A 24,821-nucleotide genomic window follows, 5' to 3' on the forward strand; every position below is an offset into this window, starting at 1 on the left:
TACTCTGGTATAAAAATCAAGGTGCTTGGGGCTTTTTGGTAGGTGGCAGGATTAGGAGGAAGTTCAGTTTTGGGTGTGTTGTATGTGAGGTGCTTGCTGGTGGAATGCCCGGACATCACTTGGAAACACAAGGTAGAGATATAGACTTGGGAGTGATCCAAGGAGGAGGCTAACATCTATAGCTTATCATTTCCAGCCAGTGGTTCTTTATTTTCTTCAGATCAACTATGGTAAGGACTTTCTGTTTTTCATTTCTGAGCATTTAACTTGCACTTTACCTTGAATGCGAAAAAAGGCAATCTTCATCAGAAGCTCAAAAATGAGCATGCAAGGGGCACCTGGGTGGCTCAGTCAGTTAAGCATCTGCCCTCAGCTCAGGTCACGATCACAGGGTTCTGGGATGGAACCCTATGTCAGCCTCCCTGCTTAGCCTGCTCCCCCTCTCCTTCTCCCCCTGCTCCCTGCTCTCTATCTCACTCACTCTTTCTCTCAAATAAATAAAATCATTTTTAAAAATGAGCATGCAAGGTGAAAGTGTGCCAAGTGATCTTAATAATCAATAAAAAAATTATGATTGTTTCATGAACTTTAAAATTTTTGTCAAAATAGTAAAATCTCTTATCTATACATATATAGAGGACTGAAAAAAAGAATAAAGCTATTATTTACTTAGTATATTGAAATTTAAGGCATCAGAAACATTGAGAACTGAAGTGTTTTATTTCTCTGTTTTAAATGCATCAAGAGTAACCTAAACACTGCTTGCTTTCTTCTCAATGTATAAGTTACAATAGGGATAAGGTTCTTGTGTTTGCCCTAGTGAATTGTTACACTCTTTCCTAAGTTTGGATTAGCTTCCAACATTTTATCCTTTGACATTTGTGTTGTGAAATTCTCCAAAAGTTCTGTTAATGTGGAGGGTTTGTGTGTGTGTGTGTGTTTTGCCTGTGTTACTTCTGGGATATCTTCACCCTTTTTGTCACAACCACTTTCTTTATGTTAATAACTTCTCCTTCACGAAGTTCTTCTGGCTGTACATCCAGAGTCTTTCAAACGGTGGCAGTGCCTACATTCCCACCGTCAGCTATTTCTTCTATAATTCTATTTATGTTCAATGTGAATTTCACTTCCAACAGTGTCATTTTGGGGTTATTTGCTGTACTGTTGGCCAATTCCCTCTTTTGATTATCCATTTTTATAAAATGTCATGTGAATTTATCACTGGGAGACAAGATTGCAACACAACTACACACTTTTGCTGTGTGTGTATAAAATGAGTAACAGATGCAGAGTGATCAATCACTGATAGACTTTGAAAGAAGGGATTCAATTGGTCACTGATCACAATGTGCATGTGTTATTTGTGTGGTGATTTACGAAGACCCAGCAACAAAGTTTGTACTTTATGCAATTACTGAACCAAACTGAATCAGGTAACTGAAATGTGAACTGTGATGTTATAGAACTGGATTATTTAACTAAACCATGGTAATTGGATATCATGCATGTTAGAACCATGCAAAGTGAGACCTGTGTATAATCCAGCTGAGGGCTGGTGAGGAAAATCTAGATCTATCCATGCAACATTCATTCTCTTCCTTTCATACCTCTTCTTTCTCCCCACTTTTTAGCCATTTCACTTCTATTAGTATCACCTCTAGAGAGTGCTAAGGATAATTTGCAAGGCATCCTAAATCAGTCAGTTTTACTACTGATAATTTTGGTTAAATATCTGACCTAAAATGGGGGGTTAAAATGATCCTCAATCATTTATTTTGTCCTGTTCTCATATCCTATAACCATGGTCTGCTGAATTAACATTGCTGTAATAATGTTCTGTCATAAAGGACTTTTATTATAATAAATTCTGTGTTGCTCAACATCCTACCGATCAGAATTATCTTTTTATTCATTCATTCGGTAAATATGTGCTAGGCACTGTACCATGTGCTTGGAATATTTTGTATCAGTGAATAAAACAGGCAATAATCCTTGCCCCTGCGGTGCTTACATTTTAGCTGGTAGTTGTGAGGGGCTGGAACATGAGGCAGCAATAATGAAGCCTGCTGTGGTGCCACTATGTTGTCAGGCCATGATACTATAAATAAGAAAGACACAGATATTCAAGTATACATTTTTTTAAAAGGATTAACAACTTTGGCCAAGTGATCAAAATTAATATCACTAATAAAGTGATATTATGGACATCATGTACTTTTTCTATTTTACTTAGAGAGGGAGAGAAAGGGGGGAGGGGCCGAGAGAGAGGGAGAGAGAGAATCTTAAGCAGACTCCATGCCCAGCACAGAGCCTGATGCGGGACTCGACCTCACAACCCAGAGATCATGACCTAAGCCAAAATCAAGAGTCAGATGTTTAGCCAACTGAGCCACTCAAGCACCCCTGACATCGTGTACTTTAGATAGGATGCCCTAAAACAGGCATAATATAACTATGTGATATTCTGGTCAGATATGTGTGACTTAATCCAATTATGATGAAACATCAGACAAATCTAGATACTTATGTCAAGCAAAAGGATAAAGATAGAGGCATAATTTATTGATATGGAAAAGATTTAGGGAGGTCCATATTTGGGAAGTGGGGAAGGCAGATGGAAATCAAGTTTTCTATTTTAACCAGATTTAATTTGAAATAACTATTAGACATACAAGTAAAGATACTGAGTGAGCAGTTTGATATACTAGCCTAAAACTCAGGAGAGAAAACAAGGTTGAACATATAAATTAGAGTCATCAGCATCTAGATGGTTTATTAAGCCATGGCTCTGGATAGGATTACATGAAGTCTAGATAGAGAATAGAAAGAAGGAAAAAGAAGGAGGAAGCAAACAGAGGTGAGAGGAAGAGAAAGAATTTTGAAATAAATACAGACTAAGCTTAGGAGAGAGACTAAACCATTGGCTGTGGTATCAGTTTGTCATGGGTGATCCTGGTTAGAAATTTTTTAAGGGTATCAATATAAACAAAACCAGTTTAACAGTAATACCAGCTCTAGACCTCTGAGGGCTGCTTTTTTCAAATCTTATTGATTGCACTAATATCTTCTATTCCTTCAAACCAACCATCACATTGTTATACTAAACCACTTGGAACTGTACTTCCCGCCTTTTATTTCAGCTATTGGTTTGTTAGCAAATTGGACAGCACAGGTGGGAACTGATGACATTTGAAATATTTTTATTTTCAGATATTTATACCATCTTTGTTACCATTTGAATTCCAGGTCTTGCTCTGACAAACTCAATTTCACCTGAACATTAAGTAAAGGAAAATCCGCCTGGGAACTGTGAGAATAGATTGGGTTGGGGTCCTCATGGTTGTGATGTTCTTGGTTCGATCTGAGCTCTATCTAACATCATTTGCCCTACCTTGCTTTTCTCAACATTAAGCATACATTAATTGAACTCTTTTCCTTGCTCTAGTTTCTTCATACTATTTATCACTACCTGACATCATGTTATGTAACTTCTTTCTTTATCTGTTTACTGTCTGTCCTACCCTCACTCGCATGTAGAACAAAAACTCCTTCAAATCACAGACTTTGTTTTATTCATTCCTGCTCTATATGCTGTCCTTGGACCAGTGGCACATAATAAGTCCCCGATATTTGTTGAACAAATGAATTTTTCAGAAATTAGCTTGGTTAAAATAGAAAAAATCATGTAGTGCAAAAATTAGCTTGTTTCCTCCTCAAAATTAAAAGGGGTATATTATGTAATGAATAAAACTATGGTAATTGGTAATAAATACACACAGTACACATATGTTAGTACAAGTTCTGACAAAGTTTTTTTAAAAGATAGTATGCACATCAGGGAGTCTTCATTCAGTTAACAGGTTACTCAGGCTTTTGTCATTCTCTCTGAAGCTGGACAGTGTGAAAGGGATATGTCTCTTCCTCTCTTTATATCGGCACCCTTAGTGTGAGACCAGCAAAAGAGAAAAACATGGTGGGGGAACATCTGAAGGTCAGCTTTAGGGGCACCAGATTAGGAATGAGCTATACAGACATCTCAGATCCATCATTCATTCATTCATTCGTTCATTCATTCATTCTGTATCTCTCTTTCTCCTTTCTCCAGAACAGATGATTTTAACCAATATGCTAATTTTTAAAGTCTATTAAGCCTGGGGCACCTGGGTGGTTCAGTTGGTTAAGCATCTGCCTTCAGCTGAGATCATGATCCCAGGGTCCTGGGGTCAAGCACCACGTCGGGCTCCCTGCTCTGCGGGAAGCCTGCTTCTCCCTCTCCCACTCCCCCTGCTTGTGTTCCCTCTCTCGCTGTCTCTCTCTGTCAAATAAATAAATAAAATCTTAAAAAAAAAAGTCTATTAAGCCTATCAACCTATTGTCCGTTGTGCATGTTGCCTTCCCCACCCCCTGCCCCAGTATTCTGTCTTTTGACTTTAATTGGCTCCAGCACAGAGATTGGTACTACATAAATGTTAGTTCCTGTTTCTCCCTCTCTTAAGACACACATAGATTAAGGGGCGTCTGGGTAGCTCAGTCAGTCAAGCGTCTGGGTCTTGATTTTGGCTCTGGTCATGGTCTCGGGTCATGAGGTCCAGCCCAGCATCAGGCTCTGTACTGGGCATGGAGCCTGTTTGAGATTCTCTCTCTCCCGCTGCCCCTCTCCCCCCTCTAAGATAAATAAATAAAACCTTAAAAAAAAAAAGACATATATAGATTAAGCATCTTCTTCAGACCAAGCACAGTGCTAGGCACTGGAGATACAAAAATTAATAAGACACAATCTTTCCTTCAATGGGCTGATACTCCTACCAGGATGACAGCAGTGCTAGTGCTGATACAGATGGAGTTACTATGGTTTTCTTTCCTGAGCCTTCTTTCCCTGGCTCCTGGTTTCAGGGGAAAGTAGAGGCTTGTTCACTTCTACTACTTCTCATGAACATTAGCATGTTTTCTAAATTTTATTACCACCTTATTATACAGTTTGTATTGACTATAGATTTTGTGTACAGATACCTTCAATGGTTACATAGTCTTTTCAAAAAGACTCAAAGTCTGACTATAATCCTCTCGCAGTGGCCTGGTTTCAGTTTTGGAATATTCCGAGCTTCTCCTTCTTCAAAGCCTTGTTAATGCTCTCAGTATGAGCCTCTCTGCCTGGAATGCTCTCCTCTTGGCTCTTAGGCACAGTCAGCTTCTCCAACATGAAGCCATGATAACCATCCTACATAACAGCCAGTGCTACCACTATACCCTATCGTAATACTTGTTTTCCTTTGTGAGATTTCACACCATTTATAGTTATTTCAATTCCTTGTTTTTAGGTTTACTGTTTTCCTCACTAAACTGTGAGTCAAATCTTGTCTGTCATGTTCATAGCTATATTCCCAATGTATAGCAGAGTATCTGGCATATAATAGTTGTTGAGTAAATATTTGCCAAATGATTGGTTAAGTAATGAGGAAGACATCAAAAGAGGGGAGGAGAGATGGACAGAAAAAGAGACCTGCACAATCCTCAATCACCTTACTTCTCTGAACTCTTGAAGGGTCTACTCTCTATTAATCTTCAAAACTCTCTCCTTGTATACCTCCTAAGATAATGTACTTAAGTGATACATGCCTCACACGTTTAAGTTGATATCTATAATTTTTCATCGTAAGTTTAAGTAAATGCAAACAATAAATATCCTGTATATTATAAATAGTAGCATTTAAAATAAATCTATTACACAATGGTCTTTGAAATGTATCCAATGGGCATAAATACAATAAAGATTTGATACCCACCACGATTCATTTTTAAAAGGCACAAACCATACCACTCCTAGACATCAGATGGAAAGTAATATAGAGGCCCCCTAAAAGCATATACAAAAGTACTCATAGCAACTTTATCCATAATAACCAAAAACAAGAAAAACCAACTGTTCCTCAGCAATAGAAAGGCTAGGTAAATTATGGTACATACATACATACATACATACATACATTGGGATATTATGTAGCAATGATTCTCCAACTCTTTGGTCTCAGTACCCCTTTATACTCCTAAAATTCCTTATTGAGGACACCAATGACTTTTTAAAATCTATTTGGGCATTTCTATCAACATGTGTCATATTAAAAATTAGGACTGAGACATTTTTTAAATGTTTATTAAACTATTTTTAAAATAACAACAATGACATGGATAAACCTTGAAGAAGTTATGCCAAGTGAAAGCAGCCAGACACACATACACAAAACTATTGTTTGTTTTTTTTTTTTAAAGATTTTATTTATTTATTTGAGACAGAGAGAATGAGAGAGAGAGAGCACATGAGAGGGGGGAAGGTCAGAGGGAGAAGCAGACTCCCCGCCTAGCAGGGAGCCCGATGCGGGACTCGATCCCGGGACTCCAGGATCATGACCTGAGCCTAAGGCAGTCGCTTAACCAACTGAGCCACCCAGGCGCCCCTACACAAAACTATTGTATGATTTCACTTATAGGAGGTACCTAGAGCAGTTAAATTCATAGTGACAGAAAAGAAAATGGTGGTTGCCAAGGGCTAGGAAGAAAGGCAAACAGAGAGTTATTGTTTAATGCATAAAGAGTTACAGTTTGGAAACAGAAAATGTTCTAGAGAAGAATAGTGGTGACAACTGCATAACAATGTGAAGGTACTTAAGGTCACTTGCCATACACCTAAAAATAGTTAAAATGGTAAATTGTGTTATGTATATCTTACCAAATTAAAAAATAACAATAATAAATCCATTACATGTTAAGGTACATATTTTTATATATGACTATATCTTCCAAATAAAAATATTAGTAAGAAGCAGTAGCCTTATTTTTAATTATTCCAAATATTTTATCAGGCTTAATAGAAGACAACTGAATTTTAATATCTGCTTCTATTTCAATCTGTCACAATGTGTTCTTTTGTTAAAGTCTGAAGAAAATCTGGCCTTACAAAAATATATAATGGAAAAGAGAAAGATTATTTTAATAGTCCTCTTGGAAAATTCTGAATTGTCTTCTTTAACACTATATCAAAATTGATAAGTGGTAGGTTCTTGAAATACTGGTTCACTAATATATGCAGAACTTCCAAATACTGACACTTCACTGTATGTCAGAAAAATCACATTTGTTAATATCACCACCAATCTCAACAGAAAAGTTGTGAAGTACTGGGAAGATGTTAAGCCCAGGATAGTGAATATAAATTTTCCAAAATTCTATTTTTGCTCAAAAATGCAAATTTTATCAGTGTCAACAAATATAGTCAGTTGTTTGCCATGAAGTAACAGGCTCACTTCATTTTTTTTTTTTTAACAAAATTCCACCAAATACTTTAGTCTGAGTAATCATAGTTTGTCCTTGTTTTTTTCAAGTAAAAATGATGTTCTAGGAAAAACCCAACCAGGTCAGTTCACAATTCAGTTGAACAGGTATTTTTTCTTGAGACAATCATCATACTCCTATATGCAGCAGAAGTACTTCATGTGTACTTCCCTTTTCATCACTTATAATATTAAGAAGACACGTACTAGTCTCAGCAACCTATGAATGGAAGGAAGCTTCTTCAATCTAATAAAAGACTATGAAACACCTATTTCTAATATCATAACTAATGATAAGAAACTGAATGTTTTCCCTTCCAAAACTGAAAACAAGGCAAGGATGTTTGCTTTTATTGCTTCTACTCAACATTGTACTCAAGAGTCTAGCCAGTGCAATAAGACAAGAAAAGGATATAAAAAGCACATGGATTGAACAGAAAGAAATAAAACTGTCTTTATTCACAGATGACATAACTATATATATATATATCAGAAATAAATACAAAAAAAGTTGCTAGAATTAAAAAGTGGATTTAACAAAATCACAGGATATAATATCAATATAAAAATATATGCAATTAACAACTGGAAATTGAAATGTAAATAAAAAACTTTCAAAAATAGAAAATACTTAGGAATAATCCAACAAAATTTATGCAAGATTTGTATCCTGAAAACCGTGATATATTCATGAGAGAAATTTAAAAAGATGTAAATAAACAGAGAGATAAGAGAAATATACCATGTTCATGGGTCTAGAGATTTAATTTTGTTAAGTGGCAATTTTCCCCAAACAAATCAAATCCCAGTCTTTTTGTAGAAATTGACAAGCTAATTTTAAGCTTTACATGGTAAAGCCAAGCATCCAGAATAACCAAACAACTTTTGAATTCTTTTCCTCTTGAGTTCTTTAAAATGCGTATGACTGTTTAAAACAAGGGCTTAAAACAAATTGGCTGTCAACATAGATCCTACAGACATTAGAAGAATAATAACACAACACTATAAACAATATTATGACAACAAATTCAACAACATAGATGAAAAAGACAAATTTCTTAAAATTTACCATGTACTAAAGTAGGCATAAGGAAAGGCAGAAAATCTAAATAGACCTACATCCAACAAACAAATTGAATTCTTATTAAAAAAGCTTCCCCCAAAGAAAACTCCAGGGTCAGATAGTTTCACTGGTGAAAACACTGAAGTTACACAAATGATTTTCAGAAAAGAGTGGAGAAAAGAACACTATCCAACTCATTTTATAAGGCCAACAGTTATGGGTTGAATTGTGTCCCCCCCCCCAAAAAAATGCATATGTTAACCACATTTGGAAGTAAGGTCTTTATTATGGTGATTAAATTAAAACAATACTGTTAATGTAGGGTCTTAATCTAAAATGACTAGCATCCCTATAAGAGGAGAAAGAGACACCAGGGGCATGTGGTTGCACAGAGAAAGGCCATGTGAAGACACAGTGAGAAGACTGTCATCTACAAGCCAAGGAGGGAGGCCTCAGGAGAAATCAAACCTGTCAACAACTTCATCTTGAAATTAGCCTCCAGAACTGTGAGAAAATAAATTCTGTTGTTTAAGCCCAGTCCATGGTATTTTGTCACAGCAGCCTTAGGAAACTAAAACACCAACATAAGCTGAATACCAAAACCTGACAAAGATGATATAAAAAAAAAATTACAGACCAATATCCTTCATGGCGATAGAGGCAAAATCCGTAATAAGACACTAGCAAATCAAATGGACCATACATAAAAAGAATAACACTTCAGGACTCAGTAGGATTTATCCAGAAATGCAAGATTAGTTTAAGAATTTAAAACCAACAATGTAATCCACTATAACTATGTAATTCACTAAAAAAGAAAACCAATATGATTTCAATAGATACAGAAAATGCATTTGACACAATTCAACATTCATTCCTGATAAAAACTTTTAGCAAACCAGAAATAGTAGGGAACTTCCTCAAATCAATAAAGGCATCTACAAAACACCTACAGCACAATTAGCAATAAAAGACTGAATTGTTTTTCCCTACAATGGGAACAAAGCAAACATGCCATTATTACTACGTATAGTCAACATTGTACAAAAGTCCTAGTCACTGTAAGAGGAAAAAGAAAAGTAAATAAATGTCATTAAGATCAAAAAGGAGGGAGTAATATTGTCCCTATATGCAAATTACTTGATTATTAATGTAAAAATCCTAATGCATCTAGAAAACAATTACTAGAAGCCATAAGTAAACTTAGCAAGGTCACAGGATACAGGGTTCATATATAAGAACCTGTTTAAAGCAAGCATTAAACATATATCTTTATATACTAACAGCAAACTATTGTAAATGCAATTCAAAAATCCACTGTGTTTACAGCAGCACAAAAAAATAATTATGAATAAATCTTAACAAAAGATCTTCACATTAGAAACTACAAAAGATAGTTGAAAGTAATTAAAGAATTCCTAAATAAACAAAGAAATATACCATGTTCATGGATCAGAGGATTCAATATTAATGTAACAAATCTCCTCAAACTGTGGTATTATTAAAGGATATATATATAGATCAATGAAATTGAATAAGTCTAGAAACAGACCCATAAACATACAGTCAACTTGACAAAAGTGCCAATGTGATCCAATGGAGAAAGAGTCATTTTTGCCATAAGTACTGCTGTAGCAATTAGACACTGGACATCCGTATTAAGAAAAAAAAAAGGGGGGCGCCTGGGTGGCTCAGTTGGTTAAGCGACTGCCTTCGGCTCAGGTCATGATCCTGGAGTCCTGGGATCGAGTCCCGCATCAGGCTCCCTGCTCAGCAGGGAGTCTGCTTCTCCTTCTGACCCTCCCCCCTCTCATGCTCTCTATCTCATTCTCTCTCTCAAATAAATAAATAAAATCTTTAAAAAAAGAAAAAAAAAAGGACTATTGATCCTAAAGTCACACCATATGCATAAATTAACTTGAATTGGGTCATAGTCCTACATGTAAAACCTAAAATTATAAAACTTTTGGAAAAGAACATCAGCAAATATTTGTGTCCTCAAGGTAGACAAAGATATTTCAGAAAGGACACAAAAAGTATGGACCCAAGGAAAAAAAATTCATGCTAAGGTGCCAGCAGTTTTAACCATCATTGCTTTTGCATCATGAATTAAAGCATCAATGCACTGAAAAAGGCAAATAAACCTAAATTATTAGGAAAATAATTTGACTCATGGACCCCCCTGAAAAATTCTCAGGCACCCCCCCCAAGGATTCTCAGATCACACTTTGAGAATAACTATTTTGCAATAATTAAAAAGAATGGACTCTGGTGTATGCAACAATGGATGCATCATATAGACATAATGTTGAACAAAAGAAGCCTGGCACAAAGGAGAGCATACTGAATAATTCAATTTATACAACTTTCAGAACAGGGAAAAGTATTCTATGGCATAAGAAGTCAGAATACTGGTTATCTCTGGGATGGGGAAGGAGATTAAGAAAGGTCATAGTGGAAAGTGGGATCACCTATATCTCGATTTAAGTGGTGGTTTGTGCATTTTACTGTATGGATGTTATACCTCAATAAAAATATAAAAAATTTTGTAAGTTCCTAATCTTTAACAGTTTTATATATTTTCCCCCTTGAATTTATATTTCAATTCCACTTCCATGCAGAATATTATTCTAATGAAACATACTTCTATATTTAAGTTTTTATTAAACATATTCTACTACCTTTACACAAAAAAACCATAGGCATATTCTCAAGCCAGTCAATTTTAGGGAAAAAGCCATAATGAAGCTGAGAATCTGAGAATTCTAGTTTGAGGATGATGGACCATAACATTTATTTGGCATTTCATACCTTAATTGTTAAATACCTTTCATTCTGTATATGGCTTATTTCACTAGAAAGTTTCTTAAAGGTAGGGATGCATCTTGGATCTTCCATAGCTGAGGACCTGACACTTTGTAGGTGGCTCACTGATTCATTTTCTCATTCATTCATGAGATGAAAATTTCTTCAGCATTTTATTTATGTTTAAGGCTTGCTAGGCTCTCTGCCTATAGTGATGGCTAAGTGCAGGGCTCAATAAATTCCCATTGATAACTGATTGATAATTATCAGCTACATTTCAGAAAGAGTATAATTCTCTTTTCTCTCAAAGTACAGGTGCACTACCTGTCTTATTAACCCCGTTGTAAAAATGGGAACACCAAGACACTGAGATTAATTAACTGACTCACTTAGGGTCATGCACTTCATCATGAGTCAAGGGAAGATTAAAACCCTTACACGTTCTTTTCTGGACTGAGGTGCTAAGGGAATTCATTCAAATTGACTAGAGTTCATATTTCATTTAAATGCTCTCATTTCACTTCTGCTACACCCACCTTCTCTGACTTGTATTTTAGGACCTGCAGTCTGAATTGGTTTACTTCTACTTCAGACTCTGTCAAGATATATTAGACACTGAGGGTCCATGACACCATCTGAAGTACAAGTGCTATTAGTTGAAAATACACAAGCAGTTTTATATTTCAATATAGTATAGCAATCCTTTGGAGAACCTGCTTTCTACTAAAAATGAAAGTGGGAATAATCAACCTAGGTGAATTTCGAAAATGTTAAAAAATTAAAATTTGATTTTACTATATATCCTCAGGTGGGTATAGCCAAAGGAAGGCAGATTAATAGTAAATATTTTTATCTGCTGCCAATGCATCTACAAACCATTCTGTTGAATAAGATCTGGCAGGTTCCTGACTGTGAGCAGAGATAGGGTAACAACTCTGATGATACATAAACTTGTATCAGATACAGGCTCCATTTTTTGCTGTAATCAACCATCCATAGCCTGGCCCGCTCAGCTGACAAGACATGTTATTAATAAAATGTACTGTACCACAAGTGCATTGCCCTACATGGTGTTTATCTTGTTGGAAAGTGTAATTGTCTGAAACAATAGCCTCTGTGAAAAGATACGTTACGAGCTGTGTAAAGATCAAAATAATTTCCACTAATAGTGGTAGTCGTTTGTGAAGAATTAAAACAGATTATGTTGCAGAGAGTTAACAACTGGGCCTTGCTTTTACTGTTCCTGTGAGAAGGCCTTGAATTTCATGCCATACCTTGTGGTGAAATAAAGATCCTCCACCAGAATGTAAACTCATTGAAGGCAGAGATTTCCAATTTATCTGTCAATGTCTCCCTAGCACATAGTGCAGTCCTTGAAAGAGTCAGCATTTAACATTTGTTAAGTAAAGAAAAAAAAATGAATGAATATGAGTATAGGGAAGAAATGGAACAAGTTTCAGGTTCAAGCCAAGCCAGTATCAGTGTTCCACCAGGTTGTAACTCAGAAAAATAGAGTGGGATCCAAACTCCAGGAGACTGGTATTCGTGGAGAGGGAGAGGGTAAAATGGAAGCAGTCTGAAATCAAGTTGCTGAGGATACCATGTGGCGCTCCCACATTGCTGAGGCAGACAGAGAAGCCCTACGTATAGAAAAGGATGAAGGTTGTCTTTGGTCCCTACCTCTCACCCCTGCCCCAGCCCCACTGGATAGGATCTGAACAAATTCTTGCATCTTTCAATCTGGATCCTCCTGGCACAACAAAAGGAGCTTCGGATCTCTAATTCTCACTAGTAGAATGCTGGATGGAACAGCCTGCAGGTAACTGCATGTGGCTTAGGGACCACTGTGAGGGGCTAGGACAAGAGCAAGGTCTTAGGGAGGTAGACAGATGGAGCACCAGATCCTGAAATGGAGCTGGGTTACTTCTCCATTGAGATAGTAAAAAAAGAATATGAAGGAAGGTAGAAAAATTTAGACGTTATGGAGGAGAGTAGATACAGAAACATTTTGAAGCAGAGAAAAGGAAAGTTGAGGGAACCTGCTGAGACCTAAACCACAGCCACTTTTCCTTATTTTTTTCCACGGCAAAATTTGATGTTGCTTTAATTATATCCTCCCACGTGCTCACAGAAAGTGATTTCTCTCTCTCCCAGCATGAGGGGTAAATTATGTTTGGCATCATACTTTCTACAAGCAGTTAGTTTAGGATGTGTATGTGACACAGTTCTGCCCAATGGGACTCAGTTCTGCCAGAGGCCTCCAGAAACTAGGATTATCCTTCCTTTACTGTGAGAAAGAGAGAGACAGAGAAAGACAGGAAGAGGTGGGAGACAATATCCCTCTTCTTTGGGCAATGCCCTTACTGCATCCGATGCCAAAAATGCAGAAGCTAGGGTGCAACCTTGAAGGGAAATGGCAGGAGAGAGTGTCATCTGAGGATGGCAGAGCAGAAAGAATAACTCCCCTTGGGTCCTCGACAACATCCTTGAGTTACTCAATTAACCAATATAGGAACGACTTTCCATCAAACTTAGTATTTTATGAGATAATAAATTCCTTCTCTTTCAAAAGCCACCACGAGTCAAGTTTTCTGTTGCTTGCACTTCTGTCGATAGCTTGATCTTTTCTTGTAAAGGTGAGAGCATGTGTTTGAATGTGAAATGTGGGATTTGAAAGTTTGAAACATATTTTAGCTTTCGCCTATAGCCTCCCTCCATCTTCTTCTCCCTCCCCCATCCCTTTCCCACATCTACTGGACTCAGATGAGGGCCAGGAGACACCAGACTGGACGCAGAAGGACCTCTCCATTTTTTCAAGATTTAGTCTTTCCCAGCTACAGCTGTGTTCGGCTCCTTCTTCACTAAGGACATATTCTGTCCCAGGAAGCTCCTCAGTCACTCCAGGAAACAGGCTTTTGGGGCCTTGCCCCATCAGTTCCACAGACATACCCAGATACATCTGAACCCCCAAGCCACAGCTTAGACTCAAATGGGGAGCCCCAACTGCAGCATCATTCTGTACCTATAGCTAGCAATGATTTGCGGCCCTTGAACACAAGTAGAGAATGAAAATGGCCAAGACTTAGGGATGGGAACTGGCACAGACATGGGAGAAGGTCTGAGAATGCAGGAATTAGCATGGCTTTACTAGATTATAAATCTTATGAAGACCACTTAGCACCCAGCACAGAACTCTGCAGCTACTGAGTTAAGTCTCCACACATGTGTATTAAATTTAATTGAAATGACCACTTTGTAGGCTGAAGGTCAAACGGCTTCCTTTTACAGAATCTTCTGTCCAGAGAATGCCTTTCAACCACCACCAACCACCTTCCCCGCAAAACAAAACCTTCAGTGTTTTCACCTCTGTTATCTAAGTTTATTTTTTATAACATAACTTTGAGACAGGCAGCAGTAAGAATAGTTTCAACTTACCAGGAGGAAACGAAGACACAAAGAGATGATCTGACTTGGCCACAGTCCCAGAGGGCATCCGTGGCAGAGCTAGGATGGTCTCTAAGTCCCTGGGGTCTCTCAAGCCATTGTTCTGATATCCCTGTATGTAATTGTTTTGATAGCAATTTCCCTGGTTCTCTCTCACTAGCCTGCTAATCACGCATGTCAATCACATTCAGGACGGCCATGGGCCTAAGGGTCAGCCAGTGTCTCAGGAGGACGGAATTCAAAAGGAAAAACAAGACACAATAGCGCACTTTCTCCTTCAAGCACGTATGTCAGTTGTGGCCTCATAAGTCTGACAGTGTGTGCAGGAGAGAGGGTTGCTTTTTTTTTTTTTCCTTCCCGATGGAGAAAGGATGTGTCGAGTGCTCTGACCACAGCAGAAAACCCAGTGAGAAATCCACCAGTTTAAGATCCTCTTACTAGAGAACACTCAAGGATATTGCAAGAGTTCTCCACCCACTCTCTAACGAATCAGGAGGGATATCCTCTTTCTTCCTCCTCAGCGAGTCTCGGTCGCTTCACTCCATCTGTTAGGCAAGCCTGGACGGTGGAGCAGGAGTGTAAACCTTGACACGGATGCTAATTACCCTTCCCCTACAGACCACTTGGCCTTCTTTCCTCATTTCACTTTCACTTTGGAGAGCCGCATCTGGGGCCCAGGAGACAGGGTCCAGGCTTGGCCCTGGAGAAGGCCCCGAGAAGAGGCGCGCGTGCGGCCGACAGGGCGGGGTGGGACGGGGAGCGTGCGCGGGGTGGAGGTTGTTCGCGTGAGGCGTGGATCCTGGAATGTGCGTGTGCGCGGCCCTCGAGCACCGCCTGCGCGGCGCCGATTGGCCGGGGGCGCGCGGCGGGGGAAGCCCTTGGCTAATCTGCCACTCAGCCCGGTCGACGTCGGCGCCGGGGCCGCAGCGCGGCGCGCGGAAGGACAAATAAATAGTCCCCGCGGCGGCACCGCGCGCCCCTCCACGGCTCGCCTCGCCCCGCCCGGAGCTGCCGGGGCCCGGAGGCCCGGGCAGGCAGGGGGAGGGGCGACCTCTGCGGCTGCTCGACCCCCGCTCCCCTCTTCGCGGCCTGATGAGTGGATTGCCCTCCCTTGGGAAAAGTAATTGGATTCCCGGCTCCCTCCAGCCGGGATGGGCGGAAATCGGAGGCTGAGCGTGCAGGTTGCGGGGGGTGGGTGGGGAGAAGAGAGGTCGGGGAGCAGCCGCATGGGAAGGAAACTTGGTGAAAGCCGCACTCCGCCCTGACGTGTTGGCGTGCTTCTTTCTGTACAGGCCCCGGTAGAAAGCTGGGTGGTAAGGAAGGATCAACGGAGGTTACCCCTGGTGCCCCAACCACCTGGCACGTGACTCTTGCCCCTCCAAGTTGTCATCATTCTGAAATTCACCTGGCTGCTGATCTCCGGGAAGAGAGATAATTTGGAACGTTTGGGTCTTCCAGCCACCACCACCTCGTTTTTCTCTCAGAGCTCTACTTGGAGCTAAGATGGAGAAAGAGCCCTGACAAATCTGGGATCGGAGATAATTCTTGTTAACGGGGGTACCTCGGGAGAAAATAACATTCTCACCAGAATCATCCAGGAAGGTATCTCAGGTCCTTGCTTTAGTATTAGCGAACTTCCCTAAATTGTTTTTCCTTTGGGGAGATGGAGCAGAAGTGGGAGCCTTAAGCAGTTTATGGCCGAAATGATAGTAGTGTACTAGGAATTTAAGTGACTAACTCATCCCTCTTGTGATTTTTTTTTTCCGCCTTATTTACTGTACTTCACTCATTCATTCGTCTTCAAACAAGCTTTAATTGGGGGCTTTCTATGTGCCATTCTCTGATGTACTTCCCAGAGATACATCAGTGAATAAAAGAAGTCCCTGCACTCATGGAATCTCATTACATTTCAGACAGTACATGTACAAACATATACAATATAATGTCATGTAGTGATGAATGCCATGAGGACAAAACAGAGTAAAAGGACAAAGATACAGGTGAGAGTAGTAGAGTAGTGTACTACTTTAGGTAAATTGATCTAGAAAGTCCTCTTTGATGAAGTTATGTTCAAAACAGCGGTCTGAATGAAATGAGGGAGAAAGCCAAGCAAATGTCTGGGGGAAGGAACTTTCCAGGCAGAGAAAAGAACAAGTACAAAGGCTCTCAGGCCAGAGTGTTTGGGGAGCTTGAATTAGTGGGAAGAAAGGAGGCTAACATGAATGCTATGCAATGAGCAGGAAAACAGAGATGGTCTTTCTGACGTCCTTCTTCCTCTGCTCCGATCTAACCCGTCAGAATAATCATTCTAAATCTTCACTTTTTGTACATCTCTTTGTGCTTTGATAGTTTCATGGCTATATTTTCTATTCCATTAAATTTAAATTCTTCTGACTGATTGTCAAGGTCTTTCCCCAATCTAGTTCCCTCTTAACCTGTGAACCATGTTTCAGTCTACTCCTTTAGTTCTAGTTAGGTCTGTCTCTCAAGTATATTCATGTTCACTTATTCTTATGTATATTTGTTTATGGATCTACCCTCACACAACTTAGTATTGATTCAGTAAGGATGTATGGTTGCAAGTGACATAAAATCCAACTCAAACTGGCTTAAATAGAAAAGGGAATTTATTGGCTCACATAACTGAATACTTCAAGATAGTTTTGTTAGACATGGCTTGGCTGAAGAGTTCAAATTATGTTGTCAAGATTTGGATTCTCCCTGACACGTTAGCTCTTTCCTCTGCTGTTGGCTTCATTCTCAAGCCCCACAAATGAACAACCAGCAACTCTAAGCTCACACTATCCTCACTACCAGCAAAGGTGAAGAACCTATTCCTAAACCAATCACTGTTGCTAGAGAAAGAGATGCTCAGATTGGCTTGCACTGATTGACAAGCCCATCTCAAAAGTTGAGTCTATCAGTAACACATGAATGGCACAAGAAGGTGCTTTTAGGAAAATAGGAGTATGGTTAACAGAGGAAGGGTAGATATGTCCTGGGTAATGAGAACAGCAGACATACCACACACCCCTGTTCTTCTCTTGATTCTTCTCAAACATTCTTCCACTACATATGCCTTCAAAATGTTTATGCCTATTCAATGCAATAATATTATTTACCACCAAAAATATGCTCACTTCCTCCCCAAAGAGAGATGATCCAAATTCTCATGTAGTTACTGAAGATAACTCCCAAGTGCAGGACAGGAGGGTAATAAGCATGTTTCTCTATTATACAACAATATAGTTCCTCAAGGTCTAGTAACCTAAGGCTACAAGATAAAATTAGCTACAAAAAAAAAAAAAAAAAGCTACAAAATACTTAATACATAATGACAGAAAAAGAAAAAACCTGCAACAAAAACTCATATTTGGAAAAATGACTAATGGCAAACACATAGTGGTCTTTAATTCATAGCATATATCATGCTGGACAGAAACACCAAGGGCTTCCTACCATGAGAGAGGAGAAAGTTCTTTGATCAACACATCTGGCTGCCATATGTTCAACTATTGGAGAATCTCTCATCCATTGTTCCTCCATGCCATATCTGTAATGGACAGTGGGGAGTATAATCCTTCTAGGGACCACACCTCTTCAACATTCTCTTTCCTGATATAGTGGCAATTGAAAAAAAAAAAAACAAACTTGCTATTACAGAGATAATTAACTTTTACTACCAAATAGCTGTGATCCTCTTCTGTTATGTAGAATTGTTGCTAGGAAGTAGCTGCATAGGCAGGGACTACATTCTCCAGCTTCTCCTATTAATCTTGGCAAAGTCTTACAATTATCTCCTTTGGAATATGAGTGGAAGTGACATGAATCCCTTATTGCCAATGTGGTTAAGAACTAGGTATGTCTTCTATGGTTTCTTTTTCTTCCTCTAGCTGCACTGAGAGGACTCTAAGACCCTAGAGAATAGTCGTAAGAGAGCCATGAGATAGAAGGAGTCTGGGTAGCTGAATGACCTTGTAGAAGGCCACTTTCTAATCAGGAATACCGATATCGGACTTTGCAAAAGTGAAAAATAAACATCGGTAGTGTTAAGCCAATCAAACTTCTGCACTGTGTGTTAGAACACTTAGTGCTAACCCTAATAACTAGCCTTTATTCTCCAGACTTAGGATTTCTCTCACCATACAATTTACTTTACTTTTTTTTTTTTTTTTAAGTAGGCTCTATGCCCAATGTGGGTCTTGAACTCATGACCCTGAGACCAAGAGTCCCATGCTCTGCAGACAGCCCGCCAGGTGCCACAATTTTCGTTACTTCTTACTAAGCTTCCAGTCTATTTGCATTTGGCCAATTTCATGGGGAAGAAAACCTCCAAAGCTAGATGTTATCTTAAGCTGCAGTCTTTGCATCTAGATTCCAATACGGGTATTTTTATCTTTCCATAATATGCCTTGTTATACTCCTTACTTAGTGGCCTCCATTTTGGTTTCTGCCTGAGAATGATTTGAAACAATAGCTACTGAAAAAATAAAATGAAAAAAAATAATAATAGCTACTAGTTTTGCAAGGGGGGACATGGGCATAGTGGTGCTGGAGGGAGTAGAATGGGATAATTATTACCTTTCTAAGCAGGCAGGAATTGCTTGAGAGAGGCCTGGGTGTGTTCAGACCTCTCCAAAGTGCCAGTCTTTTCCCTTTCTTGCCTTCATTGGCATTAAAATTCTCTTGGGGCTTTTCCAACTCTAATGGCTCCAGATTATTGAAATTTCTGTCATATTTGACTGAGCCCTTAGCAAAAATGGTCACTTATAACAAAGCAGTATTTTTCCCTCTCAGGCTTAGATAAATCAAGCTCAATCCTAAACTTGAGTCTTTCTTATAGGACCTAACTGAAAACCAACAGGCCAACATGTAATAGTTGGTGTACTCTAGTATCTGACCTTTTAGTGACATTTTTTACATTTCATACTTGATAGGCACATGTTTTGAATTCTAATATACAACAGGTGCCACTTTAATGTACTACTTTGCTATTGAATTCCCAACCCAATATAGATGAGGCCTCATCTGAATCAACTGATTCAACATTTTAAGATCTTTTACTTACTAATCCCCAGTTCTGATACCAATTTGTGAATTGTTAGAGCTATTTTAGTTGCAGGTGACAAAATAAAAAACACAAACTGACTTATACAAAAAAGAATATATTGGCTATCGGCTCACATAGCTAAGGAACTAGTGATATATTTAGCTTAAGGCATAGCTTGATCCAAGGGCTTAAGCAATGTCATTAGAATTCTATTTCGTTTCATCTCTTGGCTCTGTCTTCTGTGTTGGCTTCATTCTCAGGCTCCATATGGTGGCTCCTGGCAGCTCCAGTTCACATAATCCTTACTGTTAGGAATCTCAGTGGAAGAGTACATGCCTTTTTCCCAGAAGTGCCAGCAATAATCTCCTTATATTTTATTGGCTTTGATTAGGACATGTGACCAGAAGAATGACTACTCATGTTGTTAAGAGTGGAGTCCAGTCTCCCTAAAAGACGTTGACTGAGAGTAATAGAGGAAAACAGGGTATGGTTATCAAAAGAGTGAATGCTGAGTGGCAAAAAACCAAATGTCTCTCATTAGATACCAATGTGTAGCGATTCCTAATTGCTTCACATGTGTTGGTTTTATCTCCTTCAGTGGACTGTAAGTCTCTCTGGAGCAGGATCATGTATTATATGTCTTAACAGTGCCAGCCCAGCAGGCAGTCCTTAGATACTGGCTGATTGATTGCCTCTTCGTGGCACACCAAAGAGGGTAAAAAGAGCTTAATAAAAGGATGATTAACAGAGATGTGGGAAGGGTTAAGGGAACCCACTAGCAATGGTAAAGCACTTAACTGGTAACAGTGAGAAGACTTAAGCCTGAAGGAGCAGGGGAAAGGAAATTTTAAGCGCTATAGTTTAGAAGGGGATGTCTGACAAACGCTGTGACTATAAATAGAGAAATGCAGCCACTGCCAATGTGGCCCAGGAGGGGACTGGGAAGTAAACACTTGTCCTCTTTTCCCCCAATCTCCAGACTTCTGTTGGTACCTCGCATTGGCCAAACTCAAACAGAAGCTATAGGGCTTGGATGATAGATAAAGTCTGTAGAGGTCAGCCTTCAGTATAGAGCAAGGCAAATAGGGTGAAAGATGAGTCTGGAGGAGCAAATGGAAAATAACCAGGACATCCTTGTTATATTCCTTAGAGCAACCCTCAATAAAAACCACTCCTGTTTTGTAAGTGTTAACCATATAGCCTGATTTCCCAAGAAAATACAATTTTATCTTTTCCAATACATTTGTTAAATATATAACTAATGTGGCTTAATTTTTATAGCATTTTAAGACTCTAACATTCATGAATTCATAAAGCATGAAAAATCTTTTGTTAGCCTATGTAATTAAAAAGCTCTCATCATTGTATTGATATGGAACTCCTCAAGAATATTGTACCTGGTAATCCATCAGAAAGCCCTGGCACAGAACTTGTCAAATAGTGACAAATTTGATAAATGTTTGATGATTTGAAGAATGATTAAATGAATAAATTAAAGCATTTAGAGCCAGACTCTAAGTGGGAAACTAGATAGGTTTTCCTTGTTCAAGGTTGATGCTAACTATATAACATCTACCAATCCTGTCTCTTAAAGTCTGACATTGGCTTCTTAGCTGTTGATCAAGGTCTTATCTCATAGAAAATGGAACTGCAATAAATTTTCTTCGTCAACCTTTAGAAGTAAGAAGTTTTATAATTAACTGTCATGCTAATAAACTCACTATAAAGTCCATTTCAGTTAAGGGACTATTATTTGTTTTAATAAAACTGGGTCTCCTCATGGAATTGTCATTTAAATGTAAGAAAAATAAATATATTTGCTTCAGTATATAAACTGACATTATAAAATATCAGTCCAAACTGTTTCTCTAACAGATTTTAGTTAAGCCAAAATTCCACACTTTGATTCTTTGGCAATCTTGTGTATATAGGCCTTGAACAGTTTACAAAATGTTTTCATGTGAATCACCGTTTATTCATACAACAAATAGTACTGTGTACCTACTGTGTGCCACACATCTCTGCCCTCATAGAACTTACAGTGCAGAGCATTGTTTCTCAAACCTTAATGAGAATATAAATCACCTGAGGAGCTTATGAAAATGCAGGTTCTAAGTCTGAGATGGGACCCAAGATCACATTGCTAACTAGCTTCTGGGTGATGCTGCTGTTCCTGGTCTAAGGACAACATTTTGAGTAGCAAGAACCTAATAGGCTCTTTAATTCTCACAACAACTTCATAAGAAATTATCAGTGTTTTTTTAATTTTATTATCTTGAGTACTTGTACTATGTACAAAGCACTGTGCTATTAACACTTCAATAAAGATAAACAGTCCCATTGCACAAAGGCCTTTTGGAAACTCACCATATAGAAGGAAAAAAACTAGTGTAACAAATAATTATGAATGTGTGATTCTATTTATATGAAATACCCAGGAAAGGCAAATCTATAAAGACAGAAGATAGCTTGGTGGTGGGAATGGGGATTAATTATAAATCATCATGAAGGATCTTACTGGGGTTATGAAAATGTTTTAAAAACCAGATATAGTCATGACTACACAACTCAATAAATGTACTAAAAATCATTGAATTGTACACACTCAAAAAGGGATGCATTTGCTAATATATAAAGTATATCTCCATAAAGTTGTAAAAAACCAATTATGATGCAATGTGAAAAAATGCAATAAGAAACATGTAGTCTTAACTCATTTTTTGTAACTCCCTTTAACAGCCAAAAAAAGCTCACGGAGGCTAAATGATTTGCTCAAAGTCACGTAACTAGTTAATGACAGGGTTAGCATATAAATCTAGTTCTATTAAGGCAAGATTAGTCATTGTCAGAAACCTCATCGCCAGAGAGGCATAGAGATGATGCCAGGAAATAGACACGCTTCCACCAAATGGAGGTTGTACCTCTTGCAGAATTGTCTTCACCCTGTGCAGCAGAGATCATCCTGAGTGGTGACCTAAGCGGAATATCATACACATACTGCAGTTGATGGGCTGTGCAAGCCAGCTATCTTCTGGCAGACCCTTTGGCTTCCTCAGGGTTCTTAGATTCAAGCAATGAAAATCAATTCTGACTGATTTAGTAGCAAAGGAAGTGGCCAACTCACGGAATCATTATGAGGGTTGAGAACCAAGCTCAGAGCTGTGCAGCCAAGAACAGTACCCAAAATCATGCTGCAGAAACAAACATAGTGAGAAGACTGCTATCACGGATGCTGCTAAGCATACTGGACTCTGCCCCTTTCTTCCACCACCACCGCTGCCCTGGGAACTTAATTTGGCCACAACTGCTGTGTTGCAAGGGAACTAACTGCTATCTGTGTTTCCAGTTCTCTACTCAAGGCTATGCAGGTGCTTCTGATTGGCCAAGGGCAGGTTATGTACCTGAATCCAGGCTGCAAAGGCGGATGATAAAGTATTTGACAACTTCTGTCAGTTTCTAGATCATGAGAATGGGGCTTCATTTTACACTTTTTTCCAAGATTCACATATCACTGAATTCTCTAAGGTAAGAGAGTTCAGATGCTGGGCCACCAAAACAAAAACAACCAACAAAAAAGATGTCCATTATAGCCTTGCACAAATGATGGTTCATGAAATAGCAGCATCAACACAAAGCATAAGGTTGTTAGAAATGCAGGATCTCAGGTTCTATTCCAGATCTGCAGAATCAAGATCTGCATTCTGATAAGTAGCTGAGGTAATCTGTATGCACATTAAAGTTTAGAAGTGTTGCTGTACATTATACAACATATATTTCTTTTTAATTTTCAAACATCAGTCACCATTAGGCTCTATTTATCCACAGGGTTGCCAGATTTAATGCAGGATGCCCAATTAAATCTGAATTTTAGATCAAGAACAAATCATTTTTAGAATAAATATGTTCCATGAAATATTTGGGACATACTTATGCTAAAAATTATTCCTTGTATATCTGAGATTCAAATATAACTGGGTATGCAGTATGTTATTTGGCAATCATAATCATCACAAAACTCACCACAATCAACAGAAATTAACAAAAAGAAAGGACATTAACGTAACTGCCTACAGGAAAGCATTTACATCAGTTTTCTATTTTGCCACGGTAGGCTCTAAGTATCCTGAGATCATAACATGGAAATTCTGTACAGTTTCAAACCCACTTTGAGTTCTGCTTATAAGCATTTAATGCTTGAGATCCCCTATAATATGAAGGTGAATGTTCTGTTAACCCTGAATATTAACTGTTCTGTAGGATGAGTTAATTTTTTAATACATCCATGATTTGCAACTAACTTCATTTATTGAGTTTTGACCAATAGCACCTTTATCCCACAGAACCTGACCACATGAACTGAGTAAATAAAGGAAATGAGTAATGACATCACCATTGGATTCCCTCTGGAAACTGCTATTATAATTTTATTTTCTTCCTAAAGGAAAGAGCTTTCAAACATTCTGTCTGGGAAAGAGGCAGATCGTATCATATATCAATTGGAATTAGAAGCATTACATTCAAAAATTAAAGAAAACTTTTAGTATTCCAAAATGTATACCAATTGCATTTATTTGGAAGATGTTTTAAGTCACTTTAACATTTTAGCCAGTCCAAATATTTCCAATCAGCCAAATAGGGAATTTGGGGTGATTGGGATATGGTGACTTTCCTTTTATAACCTTTTGCGTAGTTACCAGTGAGCCACCAATAGAGTTTATCAAGAAAAAATCTTCCATTTATCATACTCTCACCAAGCCTTATCTTATCCTCTTGGCTAGTGATAAAATGTCCAGGGACTGTGAGAGGGATTGAGTTCCAAGAAGTAGAATATCCAGGGCGGCTCAGTCTTTAAGCATCTGCCTTCTGCTCAGGTCATGGTCCCAGGGTCCTGGGATCGAGCCCCACATTGGGCTCCCTGCTCGGCGGGAAGCCTGTTTCTCCCTCTCCCACTCCCCCTGCTTGTGTTCCCTCTCTTGCTGTGTCTCTCTCTGTCAAATAAATAAATAAAATCTTTTTAAAAAATCATATTGTAATCCCTAATGAAATAATGCAATTAGGAGATGCCCATTAATGATGGCTAACTTCACAAAAAGAGAGACAAGAGAGACAAGCAGATACTACTTACCTCCTGCAT

At 38.6% G+C, this 24,821-nt stretch overlaps 1 protein-coding gene and 1 long non-coding RNA gene across 6 annotated transcripts in view; one reads left to right on the forward strand and one right to left on the reverse strand.

Annotated features, from left to right (window-relative positions):
- The window catches only part of ZNF280D (zinc finger protein 280D), a 301,459-nt gene extending 286,064 nt beyond the window's left edge, over positions 1 to 15,395 (reverse strand). For 3 of the 5 annotated variants that reach the window (XM_081831114.1, XM_081831118.1, XM_081831127.1), the window contains exon 1: positions 14,629 to 15,395. The gene's annotated coding sequence lies outside the window, so the exon portion shown is untranslated. The remainder of the gene's footprint in view (positions 1 to 14,628) is intronic. The other 2 variants (XM_081831120.1, XM_081831129.1) reach the window with 1 other exon arrangement.
- A 118-nt stretch (positions 15,396 to 15,513) lies between these two features.
- On the forward strand, positions 15,514 to 21,419 carry LOC145723521 (uncharacterized). The gene is made up of 2 exons (XR_014148634.1): positions 15,514 to 15,818; positions 15,930 to 21,419. It is a non-coding gene; the product is annotated as an uncharacterized LOC145723521 (long non-coding RNA).
- Positions 21,420 to 24,821: the final 3,402 nt, after the last annotated feature.

The sequence above is a fragment of the Leptonychotes weddellii genome, chromosome 9, assembly GCF_054177405.1.
Source record: "Leptonychotes weddellii isolate Sample4059 chromosome 9, ASM5417740v2, whole genome shotgun sequence".
NCBI classification, from domain to species: Eukaryota; Metazoa; Chordata; class Mammalia; order Carnivora; family Phocidae; genus Leptonychotes; species Leptonychotes weddellii.